Source organism: Pogona vitticeps, chromosome 3 (assembly GCF_051106095.1).
Source record: "Pogona vitticeps strain Pit_001003342236 chromosome 3, PviZW2.1, whole genome shotgun sequence".
NCBI lineage: Eukaryota > Metazoa > Chordata > Lepidosauria > Squamata > Agamidae > Pogona > Pogona vitticeps.
In genome coordinates this window covers 72695077-72720321 of record NC_135785.1, presented here as the reverse complement: position 1 = coordinate 72720321, position 25245 = coordinate 72695077, and the positions used below count along the sequence as shown (strand labels likewise).

At 38.6% G+C, this 25245-nt stretch overlaps 2 long non-coding RNA genes across 2 annotated transcripts in view; both read right to left on the bottom strand.

The window, feature by feature from the left end:
• Nucleotides 1-12934: 12934 nt before the first annotated feature.
• Nucleotides 12935-17945, bottom strand: LOC140705945 (uncharacterized). The gene is made up of 4 exons (XR_012085579.2): nt 17676-17945; nt 17385-17561; nt 14009-14092; nt 12935-13227 (listed from the first exon to the last, which is right to left on the bottom strand). It is a non-coding gene; the product is annotated as an uncharacterized LOC140705945 (long non-coding RNA).
• A 437-nt stretch (nt 17946-18382) lies between these two features.
• LOC140705946 (uncharacterized) overlaps nt 18383-25245 on the bottom strand; it is a 56185-nt gene continuing 49322 nt past the window's right edge. Inside the window, exons 2-3 of the long non-coding RNA XR_012085581.2 lie at nt 24452-24600; nt 18383-19318 (exon numbers count right to left, since the gene is read on the bottom strand). This is a non-coding gene — a long non-coding RNA (uncharacterized LOC140705946). The remainder of the gene's footprint in view (nt 19319-24451; nt 24601-25245) is intronic.

The window sequence follows — 25245 nt, the reverse complement described above, 5'->3', positions numbered from 1 at the left end:
TCTTGCTGCTGAGCCAGCTGCGTGCTCGCTCGCCCGCCAACCACCCACTTCCCCTCTTCCTCCTCTTCCTCCTCCTCCTCCTGCCGCCACCCGCCCAGCCTCTTCCCCTCTTCCTCGCCCTCGTCCCCGCCGGCCATGAACTTCCAGAGCGGGCCCGGGCAGAGCCCTGGGCAGACGCCACCGGCGCCGCAGCAGAGCCGTCCACTCTATATTTTGAGTGGAAATGTTGGGGGGTCATCTTATACGGCCAGTCGCCTTGTACGCCAGCAAATATGGTATATATGAAGACTACATTTCAGTTGCAGACAAATACTTAAGTCAGAATTCAATCCAAAAAAGAGGCATATAGAAGCATAAAACTATAATAGAAATAAAATGTAAGTACTGAAAAGATTAAGGAGAATGTTTTAAGTACATTCTAAAAATGCAGGAGCTTATAGCCTTAAAAGGCGCAATCAAAAAACAAGAAGTAGATCAAAGTTCTTCAAAGTAAAGTTCTGTGAAAGTATAATATATCCAATATGTTGTAGTGCATAGAATAACAGACTAGGGCTCAGGACACCTGGGTTTGAATCCTTGCTCAGCCATGGAAACTCATTGAGGGTATGGGTCTGGTAAAACTACTCCTTAAACATCTCATTAACCTTGAAAGCCTTATTAAGGTAGCTATACATTGGTTTTGACTCGATGGCTTATGACAACAAATAATATATTACTCAGCCTTTTAGCATATTACACACATGGGAAATATGTATTAGGGTTTTTTTTTTTTTTACCCAAGCCATTGCCATTTGTCATTTTGCATCTATGGAAGAAAATCTACTGTATGTTGTTTTTGCTGCTGCAGCAGCATGTTGTTACATTTTGCCTGTTGTCTGGTGACCAGATCCTATTATCTGTGTTGTCGGTATCTGGTGTGTCTTGCTTCCCTATATTTCTATTTCATTCATTCATTTTTCTACTCTTGGCTGTCATGCTTCCTGGTTTTGTATATATGTACACACACTAATGTGCACACTTTTTCTATGCAGCATTTAGTCCTGTGTGCCATCCTTAGCCAAAATGTTTGCCTATCTATCTAGCAATTTCAGTCAAACTTGTTTTTCACCCTGTGTTATGGCAAGCTCAAACATAATGAGAAAAAAATTTCATATACACCAACATACTTCCAAGTATATCTATTTAGAATCACTATGTAAAATCATATAGAGTGTTTAATTGAATAGGAACTTCAGTCTGCAACACACAGAATATATAGCATGGCTCATCTACCAAACCCAACCACCTCCACCCATTCCAGATAATGTATGCAAAATTAATTAGCTCTAAAATCCCAAATTTTAAAGTTTAAAAGTTGAAAATCCTAATTAAGGATTCTATAAGTACTGTAACTAGTCTTAGTTATAGTTCAAGGTGTACTCCTCAAAGTATCTTAAACAGTACAGTTGAAGTAGTTCATTTAATTATTTTTTAAAAATCTGAATGCTACAGACCACCTGTTGTGCAAAACTCAGTCTTTTCCCATTCACTACTGTCACCTCAAGACACATTACCGACACAAGGCACAGCACTTGAATCATACAATATTCCTCCTCTACAATTTAGTCACACTGAAGTTTAGTTGTACCTTAACTACAAAAGAAACAGTCACTAAGTGACAGTCATAATCTATTTTCATTGTTACAATTGCAACATACAGTTGTAGCTTACAATCATAATGTAGTGGTTATAAGCCGTTAAAATGCAATGGTAACTCAAGCTTTGTATTTGCCACAAATTTAATGAACTGCCAACATCATCAGAGGCCCCTGATGTATCTCCAGACCATTTGAAGAATTTGTTGGATAGCTCGGTGGTTTAGAGTTGTGAGTTCGATTATACTGGATTCGATGATCCATAGGGTCCCTTCTAGCTCTGCAGTTTATGATGATTATGATTTACAGTTCTACTTTAGTTATACCTTCATTATTCAAGATAATTATTATAAATACCGGCAATTATTTACAAGTAGCTTATTATATGAAACTAGTCACTTCTAACTTCTGGCTTGGACATAACATGTAATGTAAGTACTGTGGTCAACTGTATCTTAAAAATCTGTTTGTAACTATTTGCCCTCTAGGGCTGAGTCCCAGTCTCTGCCAGTCTCTGGTATATGCCTCAATGGCCCCTGAAATAATGAAGTCCACGTGGTCATTATGATGGCCTCTGCCTGAGGTCAGCTGTGGACGGCACAATGTCCTGAGGCAGCAGAGGCCAAGTCAGATTCAGTAGAAGCTGTGCCTTGTCAGGCAGAGTTGCGCTTTTCAAGCACATAAAGTTACTGATTCAGACATAGGATTGATAGGTGCAGCGCATCTCCTGCCACTTTCAATATAGAGGAAGGAAAAAGGAAAATAAACACAAAAGGCTAGTTTTTAAGGCTAGTTCCCAACCTTTTTTGAGTCGCGACCCAGTTTTATAATAGCCAAGTAATCTGTGACACCTCCCCTGATATGTTTGTATAAAAATACATTTTTAATGAGATAAAGTCATCCCTTCTCAGAAAGTAGAGGCTTCTTTCTCCTCCAAAGGGCCTGTTTCTCATACATACATACACACTAACTTTAATATCTGGTTCCAAAAGATCATGGAAGAAATTACTTAACAAAGCCTAGAACATTTGCTAGTCAACTTGCGATACCCCCACCGTGAAGAAAACACTCCATGACCTCCAACCCCCAGGCTGGGGAACACTAAACTAGAGGCTTCTAGTTTGTTCTTACTGACCTAAATGACTATGTGAATGCACGTTAATGTGTTTCTAGACCAGTGACATGCTATATAAAGTCGATGGATTAAGAACATTTGCCCCATTACTAACTTTTTATACTACCTGGGGAAAAGTCTAAGCCATCAAAGGCAAAGTGGCAGAGTGGTTGTCAGTTTTTACCACCCGGACCTGCAGCTTATTGCGTCTAAGTTGCAATGCTGGACAATCTAGTTGCATTTAAGACATTTTGAGTGTCTAGACTAGAGCTTCTCATGCAAGTGACACCTGCTATAATGTTCACACATCTATTCAGGATATAGGAGATTTTGTTCCTTTTTTTTCCACATCTCCATTCTAGACATACACATAGCCAAGTCAAAATGGCTGGATGCAAATGTTTAAAAATAAACTAGAAATGAAATGTGTATTATCTGGGCCTTTCCATTCCAAATAAAAATTCTGCCAGGCATGCCCAGTGTTTCGGAAACTGCTTTCGATCCAATCTTAGATCCAGTCCAAATCAATTTATGTTCTAGAAAGAAGAAACTTTAAATTTGTCAACAAATATCCCAAATATTTTCCCTTTGTAGGTCAGGTATACACTGGTTTCATCTTGCATGCTACTGCCCTAAACATGGAATCTATCTTCTTATTGTAAGGCAAAAAAAAAGATGGATAAAAGAGTCGTGTCGTCTCAAGCCAGGGGATTTCCCCCCTGTCCTGCTGCTTCAGTCTGATATTTTGTTCAAATGCTTGGAACTGCTTGGCAAATATTGAAAGTGAGAAGTTATCGATGCATGTTTCAGAAAGGCCACTCTTCACTGGAAACTATTATTTATTTTTAAGATGAGACAGAACATGATTTTAATAAAGTTAGAGATCTACTGGCTAAAGTCTTTGAAAGACAGAATAAGAAGTATAATGTAGATTGCTAGAATTTATTGCCAGCCTCATTTCTGAGATTATATTGTTAAAGGAAAGGCTAGGCCTAGAATCCCTTTGTGTTTCTATCTTTTCATGAAGAGATCATACCAAATAAAAAGGATCATTAAGCTTTAAATTAGATTCCCAGAAAAGCAAGAAATTTCACTTTGGGTATTGCCTAGTATCAAGATGTCATTACATTTTTTTTGCAAAGGCAGAGAATGGGTCAGAGACTACTCCAGCTGCAATTGTGCTGTGCAAATAATGACTTTAGATTCAAAAGCAAGACTTCAGGTAGGAACTGGGTGTTTCAATTAAAAGGCTGATGACCACATCTAAATAAGAATGGACAGGAATTTCCCAAATGAATAGTATCTGCGCTTCAGACTAGATTTTCATCCATACAGTCTGAAGCTGGCTAGGATCTGAAAACAACACAGCCAGCAGTCTGCGTTCAGATGTTGGACAAGGTTACAATAAGCAAGAGTTAAAATAGACTGAATTGAAGATAAGGACCTTTTAAGCAACCAAATTTCACAGTGGGGAGAGGACCTGTGGAGATGAAAAAGTTATCAGAGGTGTTTTGTTTTTTTTTAAATTAACAATCTGTAACACGAGAATTCTGTGCACCTGTATACTCAGGTAAGCCTCATTGGATTCAGAGAGACTTAATCCTAGGTAACCATATATAGGAATGCAGACTTTGCATTTTTCTCCTACTTCTGATGTCCCTTAGGGCTCAGTTCTTGACTGCCTTCATTACTTTCCTCCTCTTGGCAATCAGATTTCCTTCTCTGGCCTATGATATTCTAGCTGCAGTAATGATAGCCAATGTGTCTTTCTCTTCCCTCCATATCTTTTGCTGTGCGTACAAATATTTCCCACTGTCTTACAGCTATTTTTGCTGGGCTGATTTATCATTATCTCAAACTCAATATGCAGAAAACAGAATGTATTGCATTGTCTCCTAAACCACTTTCACCTTCCGCTTTCTCTTAGATGACAACATCAGTCTTCAGTCTTCTTTTGATCCACTTTTTCTCTCTTCCACCTCACATTACTGTTGTTGCAGACTTGTTGATTTTCTATCTATAGCATTTATAAAACCCATCATAGTGACATAAACATCAAATTAGTAGCCCCATTTTATCCCACTGATTATTGTAACATTTGCTTACCAGTTGTCCCTCCAATATCTATTACCTATATTTTCCACATATTCTGCATGTTGCATTTCCACTTCTTTGTACAGTCAACCCTTGACTTACAAACTTAATCCGTTCTGGAAGGAAGTTTGTAAGTCGAAAGGTTTGTAAGTCAAATCAGCATTTCCCATAGGAATGCATTGAAAACCAATTAATCCATGTGGCGATCCCCTCTGAAGCCCCTATTCCCTCAGGCCTTCACAAGGTTCTCGCTCTTCTTCTTTCTTCACTGCCACCGGGTATTGCTGCTTCAATACCATTTAATCAAGGAGACATGTGTGCTTTTGAAACTTAACTCTTTTATTAGATCAGGGAAGTTAACATAAGATTAATATTCGATAAGTAAATCACAGGTTGCTAATCACTTGTATTTGTATCAGTCCTACTATGACTTTAAATCTCTAATAACTCACTGTACCAGTCAGCGTTCTTACAGAACTCTACCTCACTCTAAGTTCACTTTTAAGTTTCACACTGTCTCTCACTCAAAGAATCTCTCCCATGCTCCATACACCAGCCTTTATATCCAGCCCCCTCCCCCCTTGGCATCGCCTTCTGTCCACTCATTGGCTCCTTCTCCACTGCTCAGCTGTGACGGACACGTGAGGGCAGGGCTTTTCGCTACAATCTGTTCTGGTTGTTTTTGGTTCTTAGATCGAGGGGTGGTAACCCCTCCCCCCACAGCATCGCATAGAATCCAGCAACCATTCCTCCAGAACAAAAAGACTCTGGATCCACATTTTAAGCACAGGCACATACATTTTAAAACAATGCAAGACCCATAAGAGCACAGAACATAACGCCCCCCCCCACAGCAAGGCATAGCAATCCAGCAACCTTTCCTCCAGCACAAAAATGCACTCAAAGAATATATTCTGATTTTAAAAGACTCTGGATTCACATCCACACTGCAAGACCCATAAGAACACAGAAACATAACCCCCCCCACACAGCAAGGCATAGCAATCCAGCAACCATTCCTCCAGCACAAAAATGCCTGCCTTCCTGAACAAACAGCACATGCACTGAAAGAATATTTTAACCACAGGTGCAGACATTTTAAAACACTGCAAGACCCCCCCACCTAGCCCTACCCCCCCACCAAGCTGCAAAAAAACCCTGTACTGTACAGTATATACAGTAAAGTAAAAACATACAGTGTATTCACCCAGAACAGGCAGTCGCTCTGCTTAAAAAAAGAATGTCAAAAAGCAAAAATCCAAAAACCCCAAAATAGCCAAAAATAAAAATACAGTCCAGGCAATACCAGGCAGTACAAGGCACTACCTGGCAATCTGAAGACTGTCTCCCAATCCACTCTCTAAACGCTGGGAAGAGCAAGGCAGCAGGCAGGCACCCTCTTCACTGGCCAACGGTTAACTGAAAGTTCACATTTCTCGCTTTCCCCACCTCCCGCGCATTTTTTCAGTTCGTAACTCAAATCTAAGTTTGTACGTCAAGTCAATATTTTCCTATGAGAGTGGTTTGTAAGTCAAAATGTTCGTAACTTGGGCTGTTAGTAAGTCAAGGGTTGACTGTGCTTGAAATATGTTATATACCTCTTTATGTCTCTCTTCACAGGCTTTCACTATGGTCCCATCTTAAGTTTTAGCATCTAAGTCACTTCTTTAAGTTGCCCTCTTTGCATTCTTTCTGTTCTCTCATTTGATCGTTCTCTATAGCAAGCCCACCTCTTCTTTTCCAAAGTTTCACACTGTTTGATATTTGTGATCTGTGAGATAACCTTACATGCGGTTCTCTAACACCTTTAGATAATCAGCAACCCTTTTCTTTTTCCTTTACAAAAACCATTAAAAACTCTGCCCTAAACTATGCTCATAATTATTGCAGGGTACAGGTCTAACTGTATATCTTTCCACTTTCTTTACTTTATTTCACTATGTAAGTACAAAATCTTCCACCCACCTTCTCTTAAGCCCCTTCTGAATTTGTCTCATAGTTTCCTCTTGATTGTGAGTCTGTTTCAGGGACTTGCACAATTTAACAGGGCATTTGAGGCATTTCTGTTTTGTAATAAGAGGGGATGTTAGCTATAGTATAGGTGTACGGCTTACCTGGTATACTGAGTTTGCAAGACATGCTGTGATTCCCAGAAATGTATGTATTTATGTAGGATTGCAAGTGAAGCATTTGCCAGAGATTGTCACTTATCCAAAAACCCTTTAATTCTGAATGTCTACATCTCTATTTATTTTGGAAGACAATTACATTTTTTTGGTTTTGTTTCCAAATAGCCAAACAACATGATGTTTACAAAAAGGAAGTGGCCTTGAGACTATATTAGCTTTTAGAGTGATCCCGCCAGATCCCAAGGTTAATATTTGTCATTAATTATCTTGAAAAGCTGGGTTGAAAAACCAATATAACATTAAAAGTCAACACATTATGATATGTTGTCCTATGATTTTTTTTCTTGTGGAAATGCTGCTGAAATCAAGTAAATTGTGATAATATAAATGGCTGTATTCACATGTCACAATAAGTAAGCAATTCTGGCTTAATGTGCCAAAAAATAAATGTGTAATATGTACTCAAATATGCTCCCTTCCTGTCACTTCATTCCCTCTAGGGAGCAAAACAAACTGGAACTGGACACAAGCAATACTTCCCATGACATGCCACATGTGAACCAGAGCTGTGATGAAGCCCTTGAGAACCAGTCAGATTGGAAGCCAGCTTTGAACCAGATTTTAAAGTTGGTTTCTGAATCTTGGCTTGTTTAGAAGCACTTCAGCACAGTTCTAAGTTTGCATGTCATGATGAGATGCAATGTTTAAGCAAACTAATAAGCAAGCAAACAAAAAAAAACCTCAAATAACGCACCAAATCTTGAGTTCACAATCCCGTTTATGCTGAGAAAGGAACGTTGGTGTAAGCATATGTACAGAGCAGGTCAGCGTGAAAGAAACAAGACTTTCTGTCAAAGGAATACATGCTTAGCATTACTACTAACAAAAAATTTTGTACATGAAAATTTCCCAAATATTCACTTGGCTTAGTCAATATGTGAACAGAGGATCAGACAACCATTCCCTTGATAATGATTGCCCCCCCCCCCAATATCCTCAGTATCATAAGATTAGTCCTCAAGCTCCTATTTCTAGATTCAGAAATATGAGGTCCAGGAGGCATATATTAGTCACCGAATTTCCCTAAGCAGTATTGCAGACCCTGAATCTTCTTCAACTTGAATACTAATCCAAACCAAAGAAGAACTGGGCTGCATTCATTCTGCAGTCTCAAAATTCACTTACAAAAGAGGTACTCCATCCATGGCAAAGAGTGGAGATAAGGGAATCAAGCTTTTCCACTGCTACCTTCCTTCTGTGTTGTTTTGCATGCTGTGCAAGAGGAAGAAGGCAGGTAGTATCCTTCCTGTCCCATAGTCTACTTATGCCAGAGCACTACCACTGGGTGTACTAACCAGTTCGCTGGAATGGAAGAAGGAAACTTTACAGACATCGGGGTCAATGGTCAAGAAGGATGGAGAGCAAGAGTCTGAGGGTACAAAAGGAGTAAAATTTGCATTGGCTCAAAAATAAATTCAGCTATACTTATTTCCTCAGCAGCCTGATGCAACTCTAAGTGGCATCCCCATTTTGAGATGTCCTGCCAAGTTCCAACCATAGTCATAAGGTGAGTTGCCATATCTTTTTATTATTTGTTTGAGAGGTGGTAGGCAATGGGAATGTCATGGGTTTCAATGTGTCAGTGGTGTATGACTTGAAAAACATAATAGCTTGAAGAACTGTAGCGTATCAATTTGCAATTATGTATCTGAAAACAAAAATAATCAGAACTGTTATTGAAACGGTGACGTGTTGACAGGATGAAATGTTTATTTAGCAAGGGCTACATTCTGCCATTCAATCTCCAATGGGTTTCTAGAGTGCTTTGCACCTTATTTATTAGATGACATTGGATTTCTCTAGATTATGCCCAAAGAGGCCAATTCAGCAAACAATCACATTTAGTTTACTGAGCAAAAGGGTATTTGCATTCACTTTGGAAACAGGTGGTAACCAATTTGGACACAATAGGGAGAAAACATCTGGATTCACCCCATTCATCCATATCCCAAGTAAGTCAATGTTCTTGACATTAGTCATTTGCTAAGAGATGAGTCGGACACGACTAAACGACGACGAAGAGATGCATGTGTTGATCTAATCCAGATAGCCCTGAATATTAAAGGAAGAATCTGGTCCATTATTTTAGATGTGTTTAGTACATCCTTCAAGGCCATCTGCTCATGCAAACCTGTTTCTTTGTGAGGATTGCTTTTGATGGATCAGAACGGTAGTGCTTAAAATTCAGTATGTATAGGTCTTAGAAGAAGTGCAACATATCCTAATACTGTTCATTACACTGCTTATAACAAAAACAAGCAGAGCAATTTTTATGGCACTGGCCAGCCATTCTGTTGCAAAGAGGGACAATAACACATGCCTCTTGTGGTTGGCCATGGCCGGTTACCCCATTAGACAGAACCTTGTTGTCCATTGCTGCTGTGCAGCAGAGAAGAGGGAAAGAAGGCAGTTGTCTGGGAACTTCAGTTGGGTTCAATTGAGGTGTGTTAGTCAGAGAGGTAGGACATTTTTTGATTGCAGTCGCAATAATTCCAATCACATGGCTATGAGCAATGTTGGGAATGGATTTATGGGATTCATGGTTTAAGAAGATTTTTTAAATGCTCCTTTCTGGAAGCAAATTAACCATGGAATCCTAGCTGAAATCCACACCTTCAGCTGCACTTAATTTTCCAGTATGCACCAGCAGAATTCCACTAGTGCAAGGGATATAGCACCACAGGTATAAATGGCATTGCTAAAATAAAATGTAATTTCCCCTGTGTATTGTTTCACTCTGTTTGTGCAGAGTGATTCTGGCACAATCCTATCTCACCCAACCCCAGGCTCTGTGTATTTGAACATCCACCACATTTCCATTTGTTTGTGTTCAATATAAAATGTCTTGGCTGATGGATTATAAAGTGCTTTTATATAACCCCTCTACTCAATTTTTCTATTCTTGGATTTTCTCTACTCTTTATTATCCATAATTGGATAACTCCTCTCAATTTTCTCATTGGAACACTGAAGATAAGGTTTCTGTTTAATCATCTCACTTTAATACTAGCAATCAGACAGGATATTGCTGCTTTTTAAAATAAGACAATGACATTTAATGACTTTTATTTCTTCATATGCAAAAGATGACTTTATGTGCTGAAGTCATCATTACATTTAGAAACTCTTCACTTCTTTCTCTCTCTCCACTTCAAACAATTCAATCGGTAATCCCCCCTTTTATTATTATTATTCTCTGTTTTTGATATCTTTTAATAGAATGATATATGTACCGTCCTTTTCCTGCAAATTTAATTTTCCTCTTATTTTCAGGTTAGTTTTATGGTAAGCATCCAGACAGAGCACTGGCCTTATTTGGCTATACGCATAGAAGGTCATAGAAAGACTGACCTCATTTGGAGAGGCAACCATATTAAAGCGTGCTTTAATATGGCAGATTCTTATGCAGATTCTTATGCAGTTAGTGCATTCTTATATGAAATGGTTTATTGAACCTTTGTTCACACAGAACACATAAGCCTACCTCTGCTCTATGCAAATGTACAAATACCTTTACAGTAACTGCCATAATTAGTTACCTCCTAACAGGGTTGCATCTAATTGCTACTCTCAGCTAGACTACACTACAGAATACACTTCTTGAATGAATGGGATTAGTCAAACCAACAGGTACATAAGTCCCATTGATTCAGTGGGTCTACTCTAGCTGGGATCAACAATTGGAAGTAGCCCATAGGCAATAATTCTTCTCCATCTATACCTAAGATATTAACATAGCGTGATTGCCTCAAACTGGCTTTAGTGTAACCATGTGCCTCAGCCGTGCCAAGTACTAAGTAGCAGTTAATTAACCCAACCCTTACAAGAGTTGATATCTCTAGATGCAGGAACTTGCCCAGGAGGCCTGTAAAACCTTGAAGAACCAAATCACCTCTAAATCCCATTTGACGCTGGGTACTGGAATGTTAAACCAAAAGCAAAGATGTTGGTCAGGTTTTGTGATGGAAAACTACAGACAGGATGGTGGCCATCATTACAGTACTGAAATATGGAAGACAGTGGGAAATCATCAGAGTATAACTTTCAAATAGCCATCTTCATCATGGTTAAAGAGAAAATTTAAAAGGCCCCCATTCCCTGACAGGATTTAGATGATCGAAGGCTGCTAAGGATCTAAGGGTTGACAGTTAGATTAGGAACTTTGAATATACAAAGTATGTATGAGGTAGGAAAAAACCACAATGTGGTAAAAGAAATGAGAAGGATTAAATAAGGGAGATTTTCTTGGCAAGGGACAGATAAATATTAGGCACACTGTATATTATTTGGGGAATAGCACTGCAATCACAGAACAGACTCTTCTTTGTTCCTTTTGCTTATGTAACAGTCCATTGCTTGAGTGGTTGGACTCTACTGAAGCTTTCCCTATCCCTTCAAGCAGAAGTCTCATTGCTTTGAATGGGAAGATCTTTGAATAGGAAGATAGGACATTGTGACCTGCCTACACTTAACAGGATACTGAGCCTAGTGGCCAAAGAATTAGTGCATCCATTATAAACCTGGTTTCATGTTCAGACCAGGGAATGCTCACATGGTTAACAGCAAAAAATTGTAAAATATGTGCCACAACTATTGATAACACCGATGAAAGCATAGAAACATTCTATGGAGAATTCTAAACTGTTATAAAGCTTTGTATACCCAAAAAAGCAACTCCTGAAGTGCATAATTGGGGGATTTAATATTAAGATAAGGAAAGAAGCCTTTAGAGTGTTGTTGTTGTTGTTTTTTGTGGGGGGAGATTAGGAACATGAAATGAACATTGTTAAGAAAGGATGCAATTTTGTGAAGAAACACTTAAGAGTTAGCAACACTACATTCAAATTATCACCCAGGAGATTGCATAGATGCAAATTCCCATGAGGTAACATTAACATTATTGAAACAAAGATAGGAGCTGATTATATTGTACCCTAATTAGTGAGAAGCACCAAAGCCAGGTTCATCCACTGAAGATTTATCCTAGAACTGATGTACATTCAGCTTCTCATCCTGTCATCATTGTTATTTGTTTCAAATTAAAGAAAATGCAAAAATTGCTTTTAAGGAGGGATTCATGAAAGCATCAATAAGATACTCAAATATACTTGTTCTTTGTTCCAAACTTACGAAGGCATTATTACATGTGACCAACAGTAACCTCAAAAGCAGAAATGTAAATAAAAACAAAAAGGAGGTGATGGGAAAAATATTAGAAAGAAAAAAATAGCAAAAACATACCATACAAAGAGTTGTACATCCAAAATAACATTAGAGAAATGAAGGGGAAATTGTGTTTGGAACAATGTACGGAAACATTATGAAGGTCGATGACTCATTTAATATGCATAAAAGGATCAAGGAGGCAAGGCTGTATTTAAAAATCACAGTTCCACTACTAATTGATAGAAACAGTTCTCTGATATCTTTTAAATTTTTTAAAATTTAATATATAATTATACAAAAGACAAGTGCAAATAAGAATAATTAAAAGAGAGTGAAACCAAAGGGGAGGGGGGAGAAAAAATACATAGTAAAACCACCCTGAAGTGGTCTCTCATCTCCCAATTTAACCAGTAACTATCATCCAAAAGATATTTCTACAGCACTCCGTGTGAATTTGGAAATTGCTGTCTATTTTCATCCCTTTGCTGGGCATAAACCGTAAGTGAAGACTATGTCACTTCAACGTCATTCAACTCTACAGTATTTGTTTCCCAGCTCTTCAAACTTCTTGCATTTACCTCACAGCAAGAGCCATATCCCAAACATATTTATACAGATTGTTTACAGAACCATCTTTTCCATCTTTCCTTTTTCTAGCCCTCTCTATTGCTGCTACCAATAAAAATGATACGTGTGGTCAAAGATAAAATCATTGTGTGGAATGATAACAGACCAAGGGAATTTATTATATCAGAAGATAACTGGACCAGAAATACAGAAACCAGAAATGCATTGCAAATGAGAAAAAAAATGGCAAAGCTGGACTCAATTTTGATTGAAAGGATATTTTTGAACCAGAGGAGGACTATTCTGCATATATGTATTTGGGAAGAGAAACTGTGACTTAAATGTTCCCATTATTGACTACAAGAAAGATTTTCATGAAGTTCAACATGGCAGGTTGTTGGTAAAAACGGTCTTGATTGAAGATATATTTATGTACATTTCGACCTGTACTGGCAACAAAAAGCTGCAATGAAAGTTGAAGATCAGGTGACATAGAGACTCAAGAAGGGGTACAAAAAGGATGTATAACTTCACAGTTGCTTTGAAGCTGTACTCTGAGAACATTTTTAGAGAAGCACTTGCTGATTTAATTAATGGCAACGTTTTAATGGAGAGGTTATCAACAACCTTTCCATGAAAATGATATGCAACGAGTACATTAATAATAGCTAAAATTTAGATGTCTGCAATGGTTACTTAATAAAGTCAGTGAAATACCAGTCTAAAAATTAATGTAAAAAAATGCCAAGCCATGATAATCTGTAAAAAGAAAGTAGCCCAAGAAATTCATTTCAAAATCCAAAATGAAAATGTAGACCATATTGACAAATGGAGGTACTTTGGATCATAAGCTTGCAATGAAAATCAAAAGAGATACCTTCAAGCAGCTTCTTTAAAACAAAGACTATGATATGCAAGAAAACCTTAAAACTGTTTTTGAAAATGTATAAATATTCCAGCATACAGGATTACATTGAGCAAAATTAAGACATTAAACTGCATCATATTTTGAGATTCCAAACATTATCCCTTCTTATGGCATTTTCATAGAAACAATGAGTAACATTATATTTTAACTCCATCAGGGAGTTTCCTCTGTCATTTTCACAAGGCAGTGTTTTTTTAATTCACCTTCATACTAGAGTGGACAACTTGGCTGTGTCCAAATACCAAGTTCTTTCAAAGGAAGCACTTCCTTTTTTGTTTTAAGGGTTTGCTCCTGAAATTTGGCACTGTGCACTTACCACTCTATTTCAACAGGACAGGTTTGTAGGGAGCCTGAGGACCTCAAAAACAGCATTCAGGTCTCCATCTTCTTATTCTTCACCCTTTTGATGCAAAAAAATTACTGAGAATTTTTTGAAATAAATACAAGACTCTGATGTGAGGAAATCAGATGCACATCTAATGTGTAGAACCTACAAATCCCACTCTGTATATATTTGTCAGAACATGTTTGCCGCATTTTGGTGTCATTTTTGGGAGCAATGTCTAGACAACCACATGGATAGAGGTTTCTAAACACCAGGAACCTCACAATATGATGAAGTCAATTGTAAATGTTTATAGGCTATTGAAATTTTTTTATGTTGGCAATTATCATTATTTATTTATTTTATTTATATCCCGCCTAGCTAGTCAATAGACCACTCTAGGCGGCAATGGGAGCTGTCCCACAATTCTGAAAGCAAGAGTTGCTATTTACCATATCAGAGGTTGCTTGAATTTTCCACAGACTCCACGATGTCTACCCTTGGCCTGAAGGTTAATCCAGTCTTGACACATAGAAAGATATGAACAAAGCCTGAAAATTTAATAGGAAGTGGCAGGTGTAGTCCTCCAAATGTTCCTTGACCACAGCATTGTTCAGGTTTAGCTAGCATAGTCATTCTTGAAGGATGATGGGAAATACAGGATAAATGACATCTTGAAGACCACAAATTGCTCTACCCTACCTAAAGTGATAGATGGGAGAGGGGGAAGAATATACACAGGAGCACGTCATATGAGTGGGGGGAAAAAGAATAAGAACTTGTTTCACCCTTTATTCATGTTCCTGTGATATGGCTCCTTTTTTCCACCAACCAAAAACTTGGTCTGCTCAGTCATAACCAATTTCATATGCTGTGCATTCATTAAACATATGACATATACACATGTGAAATGGAAGCTTGGTGAGAACAGAATATGGAGAGCATTCTCTGCCCAGTAGAAATCATCATGTTAACCCAGAAGGGATATATGGTGTTTGGATTTTGTTTGTAATTTAATAAGGAGAATTTTTACATATTTAAACCTGCAATAAAATTCCAAATGACTTCAATGGGATCAAATTTCCATCCACTTAATTTCCTCTTTTATGTGTTCATTTCAGTATCTTAGGAAAAAATTGGGCTATGATCATTAATATGAAGCTAGCCATCTGGTGCTGATATTTTTCTCTTTGTTGGTTAAGGAAACAATTCTAATGTTGCAATTATTATAAGCATGATTTTTATTAGTTAATTTTCTTCAACAATCAGATGCAGAGAAGAGAATGAGATGTGGCATGACAGATTGTAGCTGTTTTATCTAGTGGCCCCAAAGGCAGCAATTTATGTCTTAAAAATGCACTAATTATATATGTCTGTTACTGCCTATAATGGCCCCCAAATGGTTAAGAATGGAAGATACTGTCACCAAGTATTGCTGCAAACATGCAAATCATTAAAACAAAATGTAGAATGTTTTTACATATTTGGTACAGTTCTATTATATCACTTAACCAACAACATGGAACTGTAAGGCAATGTTTGGTAATCACATGCAGACTTTAAATAGAAAATGCCTGATGACAATGACCATGAATTGTCAAAAAACAACAAAGCTTTTATGCCATGTTAACACCACCCCCACTTTCCATACAAACACACACTGTGATAGGTTTGTATTCAGTGTCCTCATGCAAGTTTTACAGGGATGACTCATCCCAACATATAAAATAGTAAGCTTGCTAACTTGGATCTATTTGTTGAATGGGCACTTACACCTTAGATTTCCCCCACTGTTTTAAACAGATACTTCAACTCTATATGCCCCAATTCACCCCCTAGTGGGAAGATTTAACTGATGACAACTGCTACTTCAACAAAACCACCACATGACTACAAGGTGGTCCATGTGGTGTTTGGTCCACAATATTAGTGTTCACATTCCATCAATGTGCTTGCACTAATTGGTCCTGAGAGTGACTGTAGGAACAGTATGACATTTCAAATAAATAGCCATTTGAAGAGAATAAACCACAGTTTGGAAAAGCTACACTGTTTGACTACAACTACCAGAATCCCCCAGTCAGCATGACCAATAATTTTTCCAAGCTCTGGAACAAAATTAGGACTAGAGGGTCCAACAAATTATGCTTTTGGTCATGGTTTGTTCATCAGAACATCTTATTGAACACACCATGGAGATGAAAGCCTACAACTACAGTGGCGCCCCGCATAACGAGTGATTTGTTTAACGACGAATCTGCATAGTGAACTAACAGCTGATCGGCGGTTCCAAAATGGCCATTGGGTAAAGAAAATGGCCACCTGCTGTGTTTTCGCGCCCTTTCCTCATTTACCGGGCAGCGAAAATGGCAGCCGCATGGAGGATTTCCGCATAACGGTGAGTTTTTTGCCCATAGGAATACATTAAACGTGTTTTAATCCGTTCATATGGGCTTTTTTGCCCCGCATAGCAACGAATCCACATAGCGATGATTTTTTCGGAACAGATTATCATCGCTATGCGGGGCACCACTGTATTTGATATGATCCACTTCTGGTATATGTATATCTATTAGTTTATTTTTCCTTCTAAAAATTCTACTAGGTAGCAAAGTGTTGTTATATAAAGTGTCCAATATTACAGATTTGGAGTGAAGAAAGAGCAGGGAGCTCTCATGTGAGATCCATGAATTCCTCATGACTGAGTTAAAATTCTGTGAAGAGTTCCAAATTTGGCCTTAAAGTATGCTGCTTATAAAATGTGCCCAATAGTAATTAAAGCTCCCTCTCTGACTAGTTTACAATTTAATTATGCAGACTTTACATTGCCCTACTCCCCCACAAGCTGGGGTAGTAAATCACCCTAGAGCAGGCCATTGAATCAGCAGCCATTTTGATGAGTTAACTACTCCATAAGATCCCTAGATTCAACTGGATCTAGTCTAGTTGCAACTTGCTGTTTTAAAGTAAACCAGAGTTAGAGTAAACCATTTGTATCAACAGAACTTTTGGAAGAGTTGACACCCAAAATTCTCAGTAATTCAAGTGCTTACACTACTGTGATTTACTGTTTCAGCCACTGACTGTTTATCATTACCGAACAAATACTGTTAAAGATATGAAACACTTTCACAGAATAAAACCAATAATTACTGCTGTACCACAGGGAGCTTCTTCTCAGACAGCAGATAAAGTCAGCATGTGTAAATTTATGAAAGATCTAACACCAGGATAATTAAATGGAAAAGTTCTCCATTTATGCCACTATGGAATGATTTTAGGGAATCATACTGTGGGTACATGTTCAATGTCATGAGAATTAAAATCTTGACCAAGCATTGTTGTAATAAAGTTGGCTTTGGCTTACAGTCACAGGTACTGATAGGAACATTTCCTCAGGTCTAATTGGTGTGGAGTTTGTTTCATATGTCACAGAATTGGCTTCAGCCTACAGTCATGGTTGTTCACAGCTCCATTTCACAGCCCCATGTGGTTAGTTCAGGGTTCATGTCCTGTGTTCTGGAATTGTCCAGAGTCAGAGTTCCTAGGGGTACAGGCAATTTAATGCTACATAAATTTAGTAAGAAAAAGAAGAAAGGAAGCAGAATGTTGATCTTGGTGATAAAATGCAACTTCAAAACATTTAAAGGAACAATACCTCACAGTTTCGGTAGCTTGCAGATACTGGCTTTCCACAAGGATCCTCATGCAGTGGTAAGTAAGGCATAGACTAATCTGGTTTGCTGGAAACTCATTATTGTATCCGTTTTTTCAAATCCAGGTCAGTTTTGGATTAGACTCTCCCGCCCCCCTTTATGGTGATTGTTTCTCATCCTACTACGCACATCTGTCCAAGGAGAGGATCTCTAGAGTTGTCATTTCTCAGCAATATTATCCAACAGATACCATTTTGCTTGCTGATTTGCCACTGAAATAATAGAAAAGATCAGTTTTCTGTTTTCTAAATCATAACAAAAAGTAGAGGTAGGAGGGGGGAAACATGGTCAAGAACCAGCATGTCACCTGTGGCTCAGCCTAGCTTAGGAACAGTTGGAGATGCACTAGAGGTGTGCCTGGAGGCTTTTCTTTCTCTGTGTGGCAAGACCAAAGGTAACTGGAATCTGAAGGACAGGCAAGATCATAACTCCTGATTCCAGCCAGCATTTTTGCCATAGGGCTTTATAGTGGTAGAAATTTCTGAACCTCCTTCAAAAGAAGCCCAAGTACAGTTCATTGCATCAAGCTGTGTTCCTGAACAACTGGAGGTAATATGTGCCCATCATGACTAGTATGCAGGCTATGTTTTAGTCTCCACCTGTTTCAGTTATTTCTGTGCTGCTTTGATTCTGGTAAGAAGTGTGTGGATTTTATTTATGTTTTCTCTGTCTTTGTATATGTCACCTGGAGAACAGATGGATATAGGGTGGCTAATAATTGAATTAAGAAATAAACGGAGTCATGTTTTACAGCTTCTCACAGCACCTGGTTGTCTACTCTTAGAAACAGAAGGCTGGTTTGGATAGACCTTTGTTTTAATCCAGAATAATTCTTCTGTTTTTATGAAGGGGGGAATCAGGCCAACAAAAATGAAATCATACTGACAATCAGACTTTTGTTATTATCATATTAAACACTATTCAAAGCAGTGGACATATTCCACTTATGGATTATAAAGAAAAATGATAGTGATCAGGGAGATAAATGTTGATTGTTCTTGCTTTTAAAAAAAGCAAGTTCCATAACTTAAACATTTAAAATTACCAATGATAATATTATTTCATAAAATAAATCCTAGCCTGAGACAGATTCATGGATTCTCACCTCCTGCTTTGTATAAGTTTAAATACTGAGGTCTTAATAGCTAAGGCTATTTTCAACACTTCCTTTAACTCTGACCTAATTTGTTGAATTGAGGTGGCCTCATAGCAGTAAGAGAATTATTCAGCCAAATTTATGTGGCTAATCAGGCCAGATTACCAACTATGGGTCTCAAAAGGCCAAGGTGAGGGCTGATTCTGATTTTGACTTTGTCTGCCTTAAAGACACAGCCCCTTCCCCATCATTCACCTGAAGGTCTTTGAGGAGGGATGATAGGGCTACTGAGACAGTACTTGTTGTTTCCACCCTTCTCTTATACATACCATCATTATTAAATCAGAGCTGAGAACATTGCCTTGAGATATTATTTCAATGGGGGAAAATATTTTGGTTTGTTTCTTGAAACCACCCGTATAAAACTCACCATTGTCATTTTGATAATATGCTGTTCTTATTTGCTGTACATGGTGCAGTCACGATTACCTAAAAATAAAATAAACTAAGGAGTCGAGACAGCATCCACAAGATAAATGGTAGGAAATAGATTTCAATTTTTGCAGAAAGATACTTTGGCCAAGAACATGAAGCAGCAAGTATGGTTGGTAAAAGTTTTATTTTATTTTATTTACGTAAACTCTAAAAAGAGGAAATAACAGAGATATTTCTAAGAGACAGGAAAGCCTGCGGCTACTTGGCAACAAATGATTGCAATTTAGAATTCATGTACTATTAAGAAGTCCTGATTAAATTGCAAGGTCCTTGGGAAAAAGAGAAGTCATAGAAATGAAAAGCCAGTGGTGTCTTGGCAGCTTGGGAAACAGCCTTGTAGTAATTTTTCTCTCAGGAGGCTAAGTTTACAGAAGAGACCTGAGGATTTTTTTTCCTTTTTCTTTTGCAGAATGAGCATCGTCATTAGTGGACATAAGATCAGAGGAGTAGACTTGATTGACACATTTTATCAATAATATCCTGACTTTTCTACCTATCTATTCCTATCTCGTTATTCATGCTGTTTATGTACATGAAAATTACCTTCACCCTGCGAAATACAGAGTAAATGAGACACCTCCTTTCTGCTGTGCTGTACAAGAGCAAAAACAGCCACAGAGAGATGAACTAAGCAGCCGCTGGTGCCAGCATCTAGGAATGGACCCGGGGGCTAAAACTGCAGAACCAAGATGGGGGTCCACCTGACCTTTCAGAGAGGGTCAGGTGGGGGGGGCAGCACACAGGCCTGGTATCTGCACTTGGGCCAGCATGTTGTTTGCTACAGCATCTTTTATTTATTTATTTTATTTATTTTATTTTATTTATATCCCGCCTATCTAGTCGATAGACCACTCTAGGCGGCTTACAACGAGGGATACAACAATAAAAACAACAAAATTACATAAAAGAAAACTTTTGACAATTGGGTTAAACATTAGGAAAGAAAAGAGGAGGGGATCAGGAATTAACTAGAGGGGAAGGCCTGCCGAAACATCAATGTTTTTAATTGCTTTTTGAAAATACCCAGCGAGGGGGCCGCGCGAATATCAGGGGGAAGGTTGTTCCAGAGGCGAGGAGCCACCGCCAAGAAGGCCCGATTTCTTGTCTTTTCCTTCCGGGCCTCCCTCGGCGTTAGGGTAAAATAAATGTATATATCTGAGCTTGGAAAAGACCTTCAGGAGATTGATGGAGAAGGGCTGTGTCTTTAAGGCAGACAAAGTCAAGAATGAAACCAAATATTGTATAGTCAGGGTTTTTTCGAGCTGAGCATGTACAGATGTTCATGTTATTTTTACTTGAAAAAATATTGCCATCCTTTTCCACATTACATTTCTACAGTGCTTCTTGTTATTAAATAAACTTGCTTAGCATTAGAGTAGAAAAAAACGAACTCCATATTTTTCCCAGAATCATGATGGTTTTATAGTTTTAACTAAGTTTAGGGTGAAAGACTGAACATGCTCAGAGCATTTCTTGGCATCCACAAAAAAAGAGGAGTGATGCCATCTGCAGAATGGCACAGAGTGAAATATTAAGAATTACTGTCCTTTTTTCAAACCTCATTTTCCCTACAAACTCAAAGAAGATTAGCAGCAGTGATACATACATAGCACAGGTTGTTTTTCACCCAAATCTTGGAGCTAACAATCTCAGCCTAAAAACTGTTAGCTGTGCCTTCCTTGTGCTCATCATCCTGGAATTCTTGGAAGCACAACAGCACTACATCTCAGTACAAAAGGCAATGCAATAATCAACTGTGGGTGGGGACAGGCTGAAAAAGATGCAGAAACAAGAGAAGAAACCAGGAAAAAAATGAGATAAAATGGATGCCATTTGGAATCTGCAGGAAAATTCACTAAGACCCCTGTGGAACCTGGAATAAATGAGAGTACAAACGATCCATTTGGAAAGTCCTTGATAAATAAGATAATGTGCGGCATGGCTCATTCCTGACCAGGTTAGAAGGTTTCCGATTAAGAGAATCTGTTTTCCATCTGCCCCAAAAACAGTTTTTCCAAGCTCAGATATATACATCTATCCCAGAAGGCTGACAATGGCAACATGCACTCTCTTGTCTGCTTCTGACACCCTTAGCTCCACATCAAAGATTTAAGCCTGCTGCTGCCAGTAACAGACATTATGGTAGGTCTTACCACACTAAATTGCAGATAAGTTTCCTTAGCATGCTTCATTTAATAATGGAACTGGTTATATAGTTGTTAAGTGAAATGTTTCCAAGAATATTTACTAAATGATTAGATTGTGCTGAGTGTGTAAAAGAGAAGACTGTGTTTTTTGGCCATGGGACATAGAGTCAAGATATGATATTGTATATCTATCCTCTTCTCAGAATTTTATCCTCTTCCTCCCTCCACGTTAATAGCTATGCTAAGAATGTATAAGTTGCAGTCTAACACCAATGTGGGAAAAGCATGAACAAAAGCAGAAGATAAGAACTATTGTAGCACCTTTAAGACTTTTTGGTGTTGTTATTGTTATATATGCCAAAGCAAACTAACACAGCTACTTCTTTGAAGGCTGGGGAAAGCTGTTCTAGGCCCAACTGTTTGGGTATGTATTTGTGTAAATCTGAATAAAACATACCAGTTCATACTAATTTGAATTTTTTTTACATCTGCCGAAAAATGAAGGGATAAAAAAAGGACAAAAATGTGAACAGTATTTTACCAGTGTCATGCTATTAATGAAAGCCAGTGTAGTTTGAGAACTGTTAAATCCAACTGAGGTTTACATTCAAGGGACAGCTTTCGATAACTTACTATCACCTATTCTCAGTTTCGTATCTGTCAAAGTGGTATTATCAGGAATACTTCTCATTTCAAGGATGTTGTAAGAACAGTTAGATAAAAAACGTGAAGTTCTTCCCAAGTAAAGACTGGAAATGCTTAAGGCTAAGTGACAGGAGAAGTTCAACATGGTTTCCAGACAGTTATCTTGTTCGCGTTGTTATTCCCATTTCTCAGTCAGATGACAAAAACTGATAAACAGCAACAAATACAAGTTTGCCCAAAGGGTTGAACAGGAATTTGAACCCAGCCCATCGAAGACCAACAGTGCCATCCACTGGGATTTACTGACACTTATAAAGAATGAAAATAATCAGGCCAATGGTATGCAAATTGTGTTTCATAGGAATCCTGGAGCTCTTTAGAAGCTTGTCAAGATTTGCTGTTGTTGTTTTTGAAAAGACAGCAAAAGAGACTCTCTAAAAGAACAGCTTTGCCACTTCTGTCAGCGCAGTTACAGGAACGTTTTGAATATGTGCTGGAATACACCCTATGACACAGTGTTAGGATCCTATTCAGCAGTTGCCAGGACACCAGCATCCTGAGAGGGACCTTTGGAGTGATGCCTTTTCTTGGCTTTCCACTCCCTCTTGTCTCTGGGGCTTTTTTTCCTCAGTTAAAAGATCCAGTGGTTGATTTTGCATTGGTAGAATGAAGTCACCCACTGGATCAAGTCCACCACTGGATTTTATCTTTGGTAAAGATGCTATTTCAAATGCCTCACAGTGCCTTAGAGCTATGCTGCATTGGATCATTCTGAATAACCACAGTGGCTAGCTGCTGCTGTCCACTATTACTGGCAACAGCCTTCTTGGGGAGACTCACTGATGTGATAATGAGCCCACCAAAGAGACTTTGACAGGATCCGTCACAAATGAACATGCCCCTGTCCACTAGGCCTGGGTAGTTTGTCATAAACTACCCATAGAATATGTTCCAAATGGTATACGAGTGCATTGGGTCCACAAGGGTAGTGTGGAAAGTGCTCCTGGAAAATGGGAAGTTTGCAACTGCTAATCTAGTAGCACTGAACATAATAAATTTAATAAATTTCATTAATTTAATTTAGTGACTATGGGGAGTGATTACTAATTGCTCTTAAAATGTTGCATCTTCAGGGTGTAACAAGTTATAGATTTATTATAGCATAATGAGTAATGTTCATGTTAACACATCTTGAAAGATAACAACCAATGCTATCAGGGTTTGTTTAAAACATCTGCAATCCATACTTAATGGAAAAGTAGCCTTACTTTCTTCTCCTTCCAAATATGATAAAGGAGCACAAGGTTCACATGCAAAAGAAAGCACTTAAAAACTATTGTTGGGAGTTGGGCAAAAACTATCAGGTACTCAAATACCAAAAAAACCCACCCCTTTGTTTTTATGAGAGCAGGGAAGCAAGAAGCAAGCAGAAAACAGTATTCTGGTCAGAGAGATGATGGTCTCCTACCTATAGCAATAGATTGCTAGGCTGAGGAAAAGCAGCAGACTTTATAGGTTTCCATAAGGTGCAGGTGGATCTTCTGGTGTCATATAAAAATATAAGAATAGTTTTGCAAGGTCAAGGCAAAAGTATCTGTAATAAATTGCCCTGTTTCCAATGAAATGTCCCTAGCAGTGGATCCCAACCTTGGGTCCCCAGATGTTCTCGGACTACAACTCCCATAAATCCTGGCCACCACAGTTAGTGGTGAAGGCTTCTGGGAGTTTTAGTCCAAGAACATTTATGGAACTAAGGTTGGGACCTCTGGTCCATAGGGTGCCCAGAAGCCAGAAGGAAGATAAAAGCCTTCTTCAGCTGTTGCTCTCCAGCAACTAGTGTGGAACAACTGATGCTCTTCAGCAAATGCCTACGGAGATCACCATGTTGAATGTGTACTCTTCAGAATTTACCACCACACGACAGATTAAAAGAGAGCAAAGACCCCAGTTTTCTGTACCAAGATACTATATAAGCATGACAGCAATTCTTTCATCTATACTGCCAACAACTCTACAACAAGGACTGAAGACTTAAATGGTACCCTCATCTCTATTATCCAGATATGCACTGGAGTATAAAAAAATTTCCTGCCCAATTTTCTTAACATCACCCTTCCATGTTGAAGAAAACATCTGAATCCCAACTAAAAGGTAAAGGTAAAGGTTCCCCTTGACAATTTTTGTTCGACTCTAGGGGGCGGTGCTCATCCCTGTTTCCACGCCATAGAGCCAGCGTTTTGTCCAAAGACAATCTTCCGTGGTCACATGGCCAGTGCGACTTAGACACGGAACACTGTTACCTTCCCACCGAGGTGGTCCCTATTAATCTGCTCACATTTGCATGCTTTCGAACTGCTAGGTTGGCAGGAGCTGGGACAAGCGACGGGCGCTCACTCCGTCACGTGGATTCGATCTTACGACTGCTTGGTCTTCTGACCCTGCAGCACAGGCTTCTGCGGTTTAGCCCACAGCGCCACCACTTCCCTGTAAAATAAATACAACTATGAAATTAAACATTCTTGGAAAATGTATGTCTAATTTGCTTAACATTCCTTGTTTCCAAATTTCACTCTGTGGAATATCAAGCATTTAAAACATGACCAGTCATCTCAGACTGTAGAATTCCTCAATGCCTCAACAGGAAGAATGCATTGCATAGTATGTCTATTTTTCATGCTGCTCAGAGCAAGTATATTAATTTTCTTAATCTGCTAGACAGAAATGAGTAGCACCCATGCACAACCACTGCGAGCCTGTCCATTCCAGTAACGCCTATACACTAATAGTTCTGGTTGACTAATATCCAGTGAGTACGGTTATTTTGAACTCTTCTGCACTGTTTGTTTAACTCCTCTCTGAAATGTGAAAGAACTTCAGCATATGGTAACACTTGGGACAGTACAATGAGATCACTAAAATCTTGCATATTTTGGAAATACGTGTAAGATCACACTGGAAGTCACTATACTTTAAACAAAGGGGCAGGGGGGAATGCTCTACTTAAGGGGCAATCAGACAAGCATATAGCTCACTATTTCATCCACTTCTGTTGTGGTTTGATTTACCCTATTTTCCGGTGGCCACATGCATTTTAAGTAAAAACTATCCAGCCCCTTTTGTGAGCTGTCC